This window comes from Sorex araneus, chromosome 2 (assembly GCF_027595985.1).
Source record: "Sorex araneus isolate mSorAra2 chromosome 2, mSorAra2.pri, whole genome shotgun sequence".
Lineage (NCBI taxonomy): Eukaryota > Metazoa > Chordata > Mammalia > Eulipotyphla > Soricidae > Sorex > Sorex araneus.
The window spans coordinates 73,353,317-73,368,718 of record NC_073303.1 but is presented as its reverse complement, the minus strand read 5'-3'; positions in this window follow the sequence as shown (position 1 = coordinate 73,368,718).

Here is a 15,402-nt window from a genome sequence, read left to right as displayed (position 1 = left end):
ACTGTTCTTCCTGCACTAACATATGCCTTAGAGACCTGGACCCTACAAAAACAGGATAAGAACACTATTCAGGTATCCCAAAGTGGAATAGAAAGAGCTATGCTTGGAGTATCATGTTTCACTCAAGTGAGAAAGGAATCTGAAGTTCCAACCTCTATCAAAGATCAAGAATCAGGGACGCTGTCTTGTTCGCCAAGGCATCGAAAATCAGATGGGCCAGACACGTGATACAATTCAGAGACGACCACTGGACTAGAGCTGTTACCGATTGGATTCCACTGGACGTCAAAAGACCATGTGGCCGCCCACCTATGAGATGGTCAGACTTCTTTGTCAAGACCCTGAATGAACAGTTTGAGGCTCTTCCTGTTCTTGGAGTGAGCAGATGCAATTGGGTTACACTAGCACGCGACAGGGATGAATGGAGACGTTACTGGCACACGCTCGAACAAATTGACGAATGATGGGATAACAAGTGATACAAGTGATACACAAAGAATGAGGAATAAAATGAGACACTCCATTCACTAGGAGAAAATATTTGCATATGACACATCAGCCAAAAGGCTAATATCCAGGGATAATAGAGCATTCTCAAAACTCAACAACAGTAAACAATTCCATGAAAGAAAGGTAAAAGGAGATGAACAGATAATTCCTCAATGACATAAAAATAGCTAAAGGGCAGATAAAAATATGTTCACCATTACCAGTTATCAGGGAAATGAAAATCAAAAGGACAATAAGATCTTAGCTTACATAAATGAGAATGAGTTATGTCAAAAATTCTAGAAACAATAAGTGCTGGCCTGAGTGTGGACTAAAAGAACTTTCATTCCCTGTTGGTGGGACTGTTGCTTGGCTCAGCCTGCTTGGAGAACGATTGTGAAACTTTTCAAAAAATTAAGAATACAGCTTCCGTTTAACCCTGTAATTTTACCTCTGGACATCTGCCTCAAAAACAGAAAAGCATTAATCCAAGAGGACATACGCACACTTGAGTTCATCACTATATTGTTTTTTTTATTAAGATCGATTTTATTGTTGAAATACATTTATATTGCAAAAAAATTTTACTGAACACAATTTGTAATAGACCCTTAAAATCTAATAAAACTATAAATAACTGCTTTAAAAAGAAAATAAGAAATTTATATTCCTAATCATTTCATTTAACTTAGGCAACATATTCCAAATCTACCAACTTTTCTGCTTTCCTTGAGTTTCTAATTTATTTTACTCAGTTTTGTTTCATCACTATATTGTTAACAATCGCCAGATATGGAAATAGCCCTGGTGGCAAAGAATAGAGAGTAAATAAAGAAATTGCTTATTCACAAGAAAAGATGAAATATTGAAGCTTGCTCTAACTTGGATGTAATTGGAGAAAGTCATGATGAATGAAATGTCAGAAAGAATAAAAATGCCAGATGCTCTCTCATTTTGAAAGGTATGAGGAAACAAGGTTAGGTTATTAGGCAGTCCTCAATGAAAACAATGCTATGATATGTTTAATAGAATTATGATCAGAGGATGCTAATGGGATTGAGGAGAAGGGATCTTAGCATAATGGCATAGAGATCCTGGCACTCTGGTGGTGGATATGGTATAGCAGCACCACATGTATAAAATACAAATATTGGTACCATAATCAGATGGGCCGGATACGTAATGCGATTTAGAGAAAACCACTGGACTAAAGCTAGATTCCACAACTAGATTCCATGGGAAGTCAAAAGACCACGTGGCAGGGCTGGAGCAATAGTACAGCAGGTAGGGCATTTGCTTTGCATGCGGCCGACCTGGGTTCAATTCCCAGCATCCCATATGGTCCCCTGAGCATTGCCAGGACTAATTCCTGAGTGCAGAGCCAGGAGTAATCCCTGTGCATTGCCAGGTGTGACCCAAAAAGCAAATAAAAAAAAAAAGACCAGGTGGCCACCCACCTACGAGGTGGTCAGACTTCTTCGTCAAAACCCTGAGTGAATGGTTTGAGGCTTTTCATGTTCCTGGAATGGGCAGATACTATTGGGCTATACTAGCACTTGACAGGGACGAATGGAGACATTACTGCTGCCCACTCAAGCAAATTGAAGATCATTGGGATGACAAATGATACAAGTGATTGGTGCCATTGTAAAAATTGATGAAGAAAGAAATAACTAGATACTTATACACAAGATATTTTACTCAAATCATTTAATGAAAATTAAAAGTAATAAAATTCTATGTTGGAGAAAAAAGAAGAGAAAAAATTTTAGAAATTATTAGCAGTAACGGAGTATGTATTTGTGGGGGGTTTTGCTCGGAGTTGAACATTAGTATTACAGATTTTGGGCAGACTCAATTTAGGATATTTTACAGAAATTTTTTTCACTTTACATGAATGTGCAAGTAAAATGTAGTTATCATTTATTAGAAACCATACTTTAAATTTTGAATTTTGATCATTTTCCTAGGATGATGCCACATGTACGATAGTCTCTTATAATGATGAGAATGAAACCACAGCTGTTTAGGCCCAGAACGTAGACATTTGCCACTGATACTCTGCAATATGTGTGAACAGCATTTTGGGATTGTGTGTTAAAATTCCTCATCCCATCCATCTGCTTTCCACTTTCAGTATGACATTCTATAAATTATCTGAGGTACAGAGTACTTGATCATAAGACAAAGGTTTTGAGCTAGATGACTGTCCCCACTGTAAACAAATATAGGTAAGTTTTCTAAAGTATATTTAAATTAAATTGGGGTAAACTATGATGCTTAGCAGGTTAGGTATATTACTTGTATTTTTTAATTTAGAATATTTATGACTTAAAATGGATTTATCAGGATATAGTACCATGCCAACACTTGGTGAGTATCTGCTTCACAATGATGCAGAGAGTCTTTTGCCCGCACGCCTGGCTGTCTTCCCCAGGGCCCCTCAAAGGGAGTGGGCTCCAGCTTCTCTCCCCACCCTGAGCAGAGCTCCTGGCGACCAAAGACCACCAGAGCCTAGCTACAGCCATGCTGGAGGTCCCTCTCCACACGTTCAGACAGGCCTCATGCATGAAGGTACTGGCAGAGGAACCCAGGTGTGTGTAATCCCATCAACGGCCAACATCCAGAGAGAGACTTAAAAGCAAGCTCTCAGAAGCGATATCTTGTAGCCTACTTCTCCCTCTGGGAGAAACTGGCAAGTTTCTGAGAGTTTCCTGCCCACATGGGACAGCCTTACAAGCTTCCCATGGTATATTCATATGCTAAATCCAGTAACAAGCTGGATCTCATTCCCCTGACCCTGAAAGAGCCCCCGGTGCGACATTGTTGGGAGGGCTGAGTCGAGATAGACTTCTAAGATCTCAGGGAAAGGACGAAATGAGAAGTTACTGAGCCCGCTCGAGAAATCGATGGTTAATGGGATTTCGTGATCGTGATCGTGATAGTACCATGCCAAGCTCCTATATCTTAGCTGATTTTGAAGGGACATGGGGGTTACCAAGCAGTATTCAAGAGGCCCAGGGGACTTATTGGAGATTCATGGGGGGAGTAAATCAGTGGTTCAATGCAAGGGTCAAAGGATGTGGTGCTGCCAAGGATTATCTGGGCTTCTCAGGGTGCTCACAGGACCATGCAGTACTGGGGATTAAACTGGTTGGTACACACGAGATTGATAGCAAACCAAAACACAAGGTTATAACAATCACAAAGTGAGGATTCTTAGGAGTCAATGAATATTATTTATTTGTTTATTGTCTTGGGAACCACACCTGGCAGTGCTCAGGACTTACTCCTGGGTCTGTGCTCAGAAATCACGCCTAGAGGGACTCAGGTCATCATATGGGTTCCAAAGATAGAATCTGGGTTGATCACATCCAAGGCAAATGCCCTACCCATTTTTACTAACTTCTCCAGTCCTCATTTTATTTATTTCGATTTTGTGTCTCCTTCCATTAGAATAAAGACCCCAGAGATATCTCTAAGAATGATGTTGAAGAGCATATATTTTCTTTCAGGGAGTCTATGACTTCAGGTCTTAATGAAACAAAATAAACATAGTTAAGAATGAAAATAGTAAGAATACAGAATCTGGAAAGTGTGTGTGTGTGTATGTGTATGTGTTAAAAGAGAAATGTGTGGGGCAACTCACTAGTAGTCTTGTGTGAAGGATATATGTAAAAAATGTAAATGAGCTATTGTATCTCTTGTGAAAAGCAGAACAGAATTACTCTAGAATTTATCATCATGCCTTTCTTTTGTTGAAATTGTTTAATGAACAAAATATCACACTTTGTAACCGCTTTATACAAAAAAGTAGTAGAAATATCTGTGACCTGTTGTAGTCACAAATGAGGTTTTCTAAGTGGAAGTTAAATCACTACAATGCATGTGTTTGAATGTGTTAACCCAAAGAGAATGGCACGTTATATTAGAATTTTATTAATTATTGTGATATTTAAAATATTTAGTGGTATAATAGTGCCCACAAATCTTTACACATACATTTTATTTATGTACAAAATAAATGCATAACATTTAGTAGTAGTTTATGATCACAGGGTAATTGATTTCTCATATTTACATTATTTCTTTTTATATGTACATACTCTATTCACTCACAGCACTGAGAAAGAGTTAAAGCTGTTAAATATTCAATATTTAACGTTAAATATTCACTGCATATGCAATAAGTGTGTATTTTACAAACATTTAAACTCTAAGAATATAAATTAGAAAATACTTTGTGCTTTTAACTGACATTATTAGATAAAAATTTTTAATATGATGAATTATCTTAATTTTTATATGAATTATCTTGTTAAATCATTTAAACATTTTTTTTAAAACATCAATTGAAGAAATACGACAATCCCAAAAGAGAAGAAGGAATGTTCCCCCACAGTGAAAACAAATAAGACCAGCCCATAGATAATTTCTGCTGGCTTTAAAGGCTCTTCCCCAGCTCTTTTGGTTAATACTACATTCTGCCTGACAGTAACTTTCAGTGTAGTACTGCCAGAGAAAGCTAACCTGGGCATAGACCGGAAAAATATTCCTCACGTCCTCACACGTTGAGTAAATCTTTGCTTACTGGCTGCCTTGCCCACTGGTGGGAGCGCTTGACTGGAAAGGAAAAACCGATAGAGCTGTGAAAACTTTGGTTAAAGTGAGAGGGACAAAAAAATTATTAGGAAAGAAGAAAAATTAATTTAACAATTCTTTATTAAAAATTAATTTTAAGGTGATAAATTAAAGTGAGGTATATAATTGACAGCCACCCACCCAACAATTATTACCGATTACTTTGAAAATGGACTGGAGCAATAGCACAGTGGGTAGGATATTTGCCTTGCATGTGGCTGAGCTGGGTTCGATTCCTCCATCACTTTTGGAGAGCCTGGCAAGCTACTGAGAGTATCCCGCCCTCACGGCAGAGCCTGGAAAGCTACCCTGGCATATTTGACATGCCAAAAACAGTAACAACAAGCCTCACAATGGAGACACTACTGGTGCCTGCTTGAGCAAATTGATGAACAATGTGACAACAGTACTACACTGCTACTTTTAAAATATCACAATCCAATAAAAATGTTTTTCAATAAAATTATTAACAAGGTTAGACTCTTACAAGTTATTTAAACTTAAAAGGAACAATTCTTACAAAAATAAGTTAAAGAGTTTTCTTTCAGGAAACCATGCTACAATAGACAAGGAAGTTCTGTTCTTGTTAGATTTTTTAACTAAAATTTAGTGCACATATTATTTCCCTAAGAATACTCTAGATGTGTACAGAAAAATGTATACTGATAACTTATTTCCCTTTGGTTAAAAAAAAAGTCAGACCGTGTGGGGTCTTAATAATTTCAGAAATACTGAAACACTTTTTTTTCTATTTTCTAAACTTTAATCATCAGAATAAATTAAAAAATAATATGTACTCATTGAAAAAGAACAATCAATGTGTTCTGCTTTAAGAATATTTAAAAACAACTAACACTATCAGAATATAATTAATTCTGAACAATAATAATGACAAACATTACAAAAATATCTAATAATAAAATGTATTCAGAGGTTAGAGAGATGAATCAAAGATTTGGATCAACACATGATTTTTGGTGATGTGTTGTCACCTGTTTACCACCATGCATTGCTCTGCTGGTCTCGACCACTACTAGACCAGGTAACAGAACCATATCACCAACTGAACCACCAGGCCTATCATGCTAGACTGAGTGTCTCTGAGATTGGTACCTCAAGTACCACTAGGGTGACCCTGTAAAATTGTTATAGGATTACAAAAGATTCCTCATAGTTAAAACAACCCTGAGAAAGTTAGGTGGCATCATGTCTTAACTTTATACTCCATAGCTTTAATAAATTTGAAAAAATGACAAAATTAAATCAGACACACAGGCTAATGAAATAGAATTGAGAATCCACAAGCAAACTCGCAGATACACGAACGACAAATATACGACAAAGAAACCAATTGCATAAAATGGAAAAAAAGGGAAATTTCTTCAACAAGTACTGTCAGGAATACTGGATATCCACATACAAAGAATAAAATTGCATCATTTTTTAGCACCATGCAAAAAAGTTAATTTAAAGTAAACAAAAGGCTTATATAATAAACCTGAAATGCATAGAAGAAAATATCCATCAAACACTCACGGAGACTAGCATCAGTGATGTCTTCAGTTACTCAGCTCCATTGGCAAGGAAACCAGAACCACAAATGGACAGCAGAAATTACAATTTAAAAACTTCTTCACTACAAAATGAACTATAACTAAAACAAAAATACACCTTAAAAATGAGAGTAAAATCTTGCATAACATAACTTATGTCTCACAAATTACTAATAACCAAGCTACATGAAGAATTCAAAAAACACTAGAACAGAAATACAAGCAGACATACTGATGGACAGATTTTATAAATCCTTAAAATAACTGATTATCAGTTTTGCAAAACAAAACAATAAACTATCAGATCATATCAGTAGGACTGTCATACATCAAAAAGATCAGAAAAAAAAGTGCTTTTCATTGAAAGCAGCAACCTTTATTCATTGTTGATGGGCATGTAAATTGGCCTCTATGGAAACAAGTATGGAGATTTTCAAAAATTATATACAGAACTACCACATGGTCCAGTAATTTCAGTTATAGGTATCCATCCCCAAACCACAAATTTGAAAAGACATATGCATACCTATGTTCATTACAACAATATGTACAAATACCAAGATCTGCAAACAATTCAAGTGTTCAATAACAGATGAATGGATAAAGATGCTATAAATGTACACAATGAAATACTAGCATAATATTAAAAAAACAAAAGATAAAATCTTGCTTTTTGCTACAACAGAGAATTGGAAGGAATAAGTTGGAACAAGAAAAACACATATGGGATGATCTCACTCGTATGAGGTTTCTTTTATTTTCCTTTAAAAAAATGAGGTAACAAAGTACAGTGAAAATAATCACATAGACTGACTATAGAATTGAGGTTACGAAAAGCAGGAAATAGACTGGATGGGTAATTTGGAAAAGAAGCTGGTTCGACAGTGCTGTATCCCTGACATATATAAACATATAAACTCTTATAAACTAATGTTTTCTTAACAAAATCAATATTTTTGTTTGCTTTTTGAGATACCCAGGTATACTCAGGACTGACTGCTAGCTCAGCGCTCAGGGATCATGCCTGGCAGTGCTCAGGTGACCATATGGGGTGCCAGGAATGGAATACCAATCACAACCTACCATACCCATTGTATTATCTGCAGCCCCAGTAAAAATCAGTTTGAGAAAATAACCTGCATGTGGTTGTTTATATTATATTTATACACAACGGCTTCAAACTTGGAAGCAAGCAAGGTTTTCTTCAAAATTAATAAATACATTGTACTAAATACAGATAAATGAAATATTGTTTAGTGTTAACATACCAATGGGTTGTTTAATAATAAGTCTTAGGGCAACTGGTAAATGACATAAAGACAATTTCAAAAGGATTTCATTTTAGCCCTGTATTATTCACAAGCATATCTAAGATGATTTTTTAGATAACTTAAATGATAAAGTTTGGTGCCGATGATATTTAAGCACAGAGCCATGTGGGGACGCTCCTTTGTGCCGCCGCGCGAGATCGACCCCGGAGGCAACTGAACCACTTTGGACATGAGCGGCGCCCCCAAAATGCCTCCAAACTGTGCGCTCAGAGCTACTGGCCCTGGTGCTGCCAGCGAGTGATGCAATTACCAAAAGAATTTTCCCTGGACTTCATATAGAAATCCAAAACCTAATATCTTTTTATTGTCAGCAACGTGTAAATGTTCCTTTTTAGCAGGGCTTACCGTGGGGGGAAACTCCAAACAATAGTACTGAGTTTTTGTTGAAGGGTAAAAGATTGTAGCGATAGAATTTTAGGCAGAATTTTCCCTGGACTTTATATAGAAACCCAAAACTGCGCAGCCGCTGCCGAGGCCGCACAACCTAATGTCATCTAATCATCAGCAATATGAAATGGTTCCTTTGTAACGGGTTGGACTTTGGGGGGACCATAATAGGGTTAAAGTTTGTAGTGACGTGTAATTTCTGGCTGTACTTTCCCTGGACTTTATACAGAAATTCAAAGGCGAGGCCGTTGCCATGGCCGCGCAACCTAATGTCATTTAATCATCACCAATATGAAATGGTTCCTTTTTAATGGGTCGGACTTTGGTGGGAAATCCTAACAAGAATAGTAAGTCTTTTGCTGAAATATTGAAGGCAATCAAAGTGGTAGCCATCTCTATAGACTGAACTAAGCCATATCCCCACGCCGGCTGAGAAGAAATATCCTTGTTTCTCGGGAAGAAACGCGGTGTGGCGTTAACCATAGTATGATGTCCATTAAGCTGACACGGACCTGGTGGCGTGGGAATGGGATACAAGGGAATAAATTATTATGTACTTGGAACATCGGGACGCTGGTGGAATCTCAAGCCGGGGCCGATACCAGCATATTACTTTTGGTTCCAGAAGCTGCTTGCAGACATTCTACCAGACTATCAACTAAGCCAGAGCCCCACGCCGGCTGATGACAGGAAATAATCATCTTTTTCGTTTTTTTTTTTCCCCTTTGTCAGGCAGCGTGGTGATTATTAAACAGGCGTGAACTCGGTGGCGCGGGACGAGGGGGGGAAAAATAGAAAAGTTATGTAACAAACAGCGGGACTTAATATCTCTACATTCTCAGCAATGGAGAGCTATCAAATGCTTCCTTGACAGTAGGACTGTCTTTTCTTTTTTGGGGGGAAACCCTAGCAACAATAGTGAGTTATATGTTGAAACATGGAATGTAACCAAGATAAAGCGTAAATGAAGTGAAACTTATCACTTACAAGGGCGGGGACTGGGGGGGAGGGGGGGAGGTATAATTGGGTGGTTGGTGATGGAATATGGGCACTGGTGAAGGGAAGGGTGTTTGAGTATTGTATAACTGACATAATCCTGAGAACTATGTAACCCTCCACATGGTGATTCAATAAAATTTAAATTTAAAAAAAATGATAAAGTTTAAAGAGAGACTATATCTCCCAATTTGGAAAGGAAAAAAACCTTGTAGAATTTTAAAATCACAGGTCAAATTGATTATTTTAATCATAGAAAAATAAAATGTTTGTATTTACCTAGGGATACATAAATTGATAACTTTCAGAATAAAAGATTATTTTTAATTTCTAGAACTTTAAGAGATCATACTAGTACACACACACACACACACGCACACACACACACACAGAGTATAAACACAACCTGCCCAATGGTAAAATAGGCAAAAGAAGATCAAGAGAAGATCAAGAGAATTGACAACATAGGAAACCCAAAGGGCTAAACAAGTTTTAGGCAAAGTCTAACTCATAAGTGAGAAATATATATTACAACACTGAGACATTGTTTTCTAACTATTGGATATGGGGAAGGGTTAATGTGGAGCAGGCGCAATGACACAACAGGTAGGGCTTTTGCCTTTCTTGCAGCAGACTCAGGTTCAATCTCTGGCCCTCCATAAGGCCTCAGAGCCCAGCAGGAGTGATCCCTACGTGCAGAATCAGGAGTGAGCCCTGAGCACTGCCAGGTGTGGCAGAAACACCAAATTAAATAAATAAGAATGAAAATGGTGCGTGTAGGGAGCAGTGGGGATATAGAAATTCTGTTGGTATGAAGGCTGGCAGTCATTCTATAAAGTGATCTGACAGTACATAGTTGAAAAACTTTTTTATGTATAGGTTTATTCTATTCATCCACTTTCTGTGACCGAATTTTATTTGCTTAGAGTTGTGAAATAAAATAACTGTCTGACAAGCTTACAATTAAACACTTGCCCGTTTCTTTTTATGTCTTTCCTCGTCTCTTTTCATTCTGTCTCATCTCAATAAGACATCCACTGCTGTTGGGGCTGGAGTGATAGCACAGCGGGTAGGGCATTTGCCTTGCACGCGGCTGACCCGGGTTCGATTCCCAGCATCCCATATGGTCCCATGAGCACCACCAGGAGTAATTCCTGAGTGCGGAGCCAGGGAGCCAGGAGTGACCCCTGAGCATCGCTGGGTGTGACCCAAAAAGCAAAAAAAAAAAAAAAAAGATCCACTGCTGCATTCATTTATCTTCCTTTAATGGAAAAGTAAAGCTAACTATCTGTTACAAGAGTGTTAGAAGTGCATAGAACAAACAGGGTCAGTGGTAACAAGACCCTATTGCTTGGTTTTAGATGTGAAATTTGGGGAGTAAAGGTAGTTTCTATCATGTGGTAACTATTCACAAATTTTACTTTTCATTCTGCAATGCATGGAACCATTTCTCATTTCTGGTTTGTTTTTTTTTTTGGTTTTTGGGTCACACCCGACGACGCACAGGGGTTATTCCTGGCTCTTCACTCAGGAATTACCCCTGGCGGTGCTCAGGGGACCATATGGGATGCTGGGACTAGAACCCGGGTCGGCCGCGTGCAAGGCAAACGCCCTACCCGCTGTGCTATCGCTCCAGCCCCTATTTCTCATTTCTGTTCTGAAGCAGTTGGGGCTTTGTTTTTCTTTCTGATAGGTATGCATGAGTATATCCACTGTAACTAGATTATGAAGTTCTTAAGAGACAGAAAAATAGAGGATCTTAGACAGTATTGATGCTGCTCTCTCTTTCATTAATAGTTTAGTAATGTAGGAGAGCAGTGTAGAGTAGGAAAATAGTCCTGCTTCCCCTACTTCATTCAAGGACCAGGGCTCTTGTAGATTCTTTGTTGCTTTGCTCTCTTCCTCTATGCTTGCATCATCAGTACTTTTTACCTATGCCACATTTATGAATACATTTTAGCTCATCTGAAGGGGAAAGTATAATGGTGAGGATAAATAATCTGTATTTCAAATGACAATTATTAGGACATTTTCCCTTTTAATTTTGTTCACTTTACACTAATCTAAATACACATACTTAGTCAAAACATGACTTTTATTTAGAGGGTCATATTTTTGGCCTGGCTAAATCTCTATTATTAGACTTGTCAAAGATGGGTTATGTTTAATAAATTTGTTTTCTAACCTTTAAACAATTCATGTGGAAATTGTAGATGAGGATCAAACAGTGGCCTAAAATGCCTTATATTACTAGTTGCCAATTTGTATATGAAAGCAAATTCCTGCCATCTATAAAAATCCAACTTTAAACATAAATACGAAAATGTGTTAAAAGTAAAAGGATAGGAACTTATTTTCAAACACTAATGAAATGATAGTCAGGTGGTTGAGTTATATGAGGTAAAATGTATCTTAAAATATAATATGGTACTTTTATAAATACAAAAGTAATGTCTTATTATAAAACCCAATCATAAACAACTTTGTAACTTTGTACCACACTGTGATTCAATTAAAGAAATAAATTCTTTTCTAACTGACAAAAAGTTTATAAAATAAAAATTGGTGGTGGAAATACAGACTGGTGAAGGAATGAGTGTTGGGATGTTATATGACTGAAGCCCAGTCATGAACAACCATGTAACTGTGTATCTCGTGAGAAGTCAATAAAAAATAAATAAAAATAAAAATAAAGACACCTTAGGAATACTACCAAAATGCTTGTATAATGGGTAAGCTTGTTAGTTGCATGCTTACTAAACACTACACACAATTTTTCTGAGGTAATTGAAAGACCTACGTGGAGAGATACTGCAGTTCTCTCAATGGTTCTGATCCTTACTCTGAGTCTAAAATTGGCAGAAAAAATCTGGAAAATACCTGCTGACTGCATTATTACATAGATTACATATAGTGATAGCACAGAGGGTGGGGCATTTGCCTTGCACACGGACGATCCGGGTTTGATTCCTCAGTCCCTCTCCAAGAGCCTGGCAAGCTACTGAGAGTATCCGGCCCACAGGCTAGAGCCTGGCAAGCTACCCGGGGCGTGATTGATATGCCAAAAACAGTAAGAAGTCTCACAATGGAGACATTACTGGTGCCTGCTCGAGCAAATCGATGAACAACGGGACAACAGTGTTATACAGTACTATATCTATATCTATATATATGTATATATTACATACATTACTTACATATTATAATATTATTACATATTATATATATTGTTTGCAAATATTTTCTCTGATTTCATAGGATGTCTTTATTTTGTGGACAATTTGCTTTGCTGTGCAGTAGCACTTTTATTTGATACAATCCTATTTGTCTACTACTTTTGTTGCCTGTGCTTTTGTTGCCAAAATTCAAATCATCAGCAGTTTTGTAGTTTATGGTAACTCTTTTTTTAACAAAGAAAATTTATTTTTCTTTGTGAAAATTTATTTCCATACAAGTTCTAGAAAATAAAAACAAATCTTTGTACAAGTACTGAACTTACTGAGAGGAGAGTGTCTCCAGTCTCTCATTTACAAAAGGAGGGAGGAAGGAATCTTTGGCCGGAAAGCCCCATGCAAAGCAATTCTTTCTTCCTGGAAAACTGTGGGTATTAGCAATTTCTGATGTTTTCATTAGTTCAAAGAAAATACCATAGTCATCCTTCTGTGGTTTTGTCTTTTTTAACTTGGCCCTGGATTTTCATTTTTCTAGGCAGCAGTTTCTTGCTTCTCAATATTTTACCCTGGCAGGGATGTTAGGCCTCTGAAGAAAATTTTGAATGAAACAGCTAGAGTATTAAATAACCAGAGACTTGCTAATCCTGTTACTAAACTGATTCATGAGTGGTCTTTGGAACCATATAGATGGTCTTTCATGGTCACGTTATACATAGCACCATTGATTTTACTTAGTCACAAACTAACGTATTATGTCCCTGCTCAAAATTCTAAGGCCTTCCTTGGCTTCTGGGTGAGTAGGATAAACCCATGAAAAGCTCCATCTCCGTGAAATGGGTTCAGCTTCACCACATACTATTCTGGCCTCAAAACTTATGATTCAACTACTTCAAGGTCTCCAGAATTTGGGTGGTGCGTTTTCACCTCTGTATTTCTGCTTCCTATTTTAGGAAGTTTTTCCTAATAGAAAACACACAAAACAATTCAAGTTGCCTATTTCAATCTCTGTGAGATGTGAATAAATGTGGCCTAAACCCACAGCCTTAGACTCTGTGTTTTGGTAAGGTGGGATCAATAATTCAAGGCTTCCATTTATGTTTTCTCCCTCTTGCATTCCTAGGGTTTCTCTTTGGTATTGGCTCTGCATCACATTTCCTGGTATTGAAAGCTTTCCTTCCAGGCCAGCTAACCTTTCTCAGACTGTTCTTTTCTCTTTGGTCCATAAGAGTTCAGGTGAGAATAAAAAGCTTTGTGAGTTTCCTGAATCTCAAACATTTATGTTACATTAACATGTCATATTAACGTCCTTAGTCTAAGATAATGAAAAGCTTTTAAATAGAAACAATAAAAAAATCAATTTTAAATTGATCATGCTCCTCTTTTCATAGTCTTTTAAGCATATTATCATTTGACCTTCTACCCGGGAACCTTTTTCCCCGTGTATTTCAACACCAACATGTTACCATACAACCTTCACACCTTGTGATCCTTTTAACATTTTTTCTTAATGATTTTTTTGCCAGGCCTTCTCCCAAGAAACTGACAGCCTCTCTCCTCAAATATAAAACAGTTTTCATGTAAATCTTGACTCAAAGATGGCTTATCATCGTTCAATTTAATAAAACAACACAGATTAAAAAATTTGAGGCTTAGATTGCTTTCTTCCCTTCAACATTCATTTATACAGACCTATAGGACTATGCTATTTGTTATGATTCAATGAGTTGTCAAAGGCTCATGGAGAAGAAACAGTCATTTTATGATTGAAAACAGCAACTGCTCAGGCTGGAGAGATAGTGTAGCATGTAAGGCTCTTGCTTGCCTTACATGCAGCTGACCTGATTTTGATCTCATGCCCCGAGTCTGGCCAGGAATCATCCTTGAGCGCAAAGCCAAGAGAAAGGCCAGAGCACTGCTGGGTGTGGCCCCAAACCAAAATAAACAAAAAAAAAAAACCATAATGACTTTTCTCCTTTCCTGACTTGGACTTTCTCAAGTGAAAAGAACAGGAATATTATTCTTGTTCTGCAGAAAAGAACACTGAGATCATATTATATAATATTGTTTTCCTAAACTATTAAGTTTGGACTCCGTTTACTTACACATTAAAGATTGTATGTGAATATATTTTTTTATTAATTGAAATGTTGTACTTGTGTTCCTCACTTATTTTGTAGGTGAGGAAATTATCAACAAAACTGTTTTATAAATGCGAACATTAAATCTAAGAGACTCTCATAATCAGTAGTTTTAAATATCATTTTTCTGAAGTTATTCATTTGAAAATTTTATTGGTGTAAAATTTACATAATACAGTAATCATTTTAAGGTGCGTAATTCACTGGTATCTAGTCCATTTACGATCTGTGTAACTACACTCTTTCTATTCCCCCCAAATTTTATAACCCTAAAATATAGTCCACACACATTACATATTTTCTCCCAGTTGCTCTTATGACCAGCCTTGTAACCAACAACATACTTTGTCTCTTATAAGAATGGAATCATCTAATATGTGACATTTAACTTTGCTATTTTACTTAGCTCAATATTTTTGAAGTTCATCTATATATCATTAATCAGTACTTTATAGTTTTTTTTAAGATGAATAGTTTTCCATTATCTGTATACAATACATTTTGTTTACCCATTCAGTCATTGAAAGACAACTAGGTATTTTTTTGTCCTTCGGCCACTTTTTTTTTTAAAATTTATAATGTAGGAGTACTGCTATTTATTCAGCCATTGATTACACTGATTGAATTGGGCATGAACTCCACTCCTATGGCCACTGTGATAGTGATATTATGGGCATGCATTTATGTACATTTG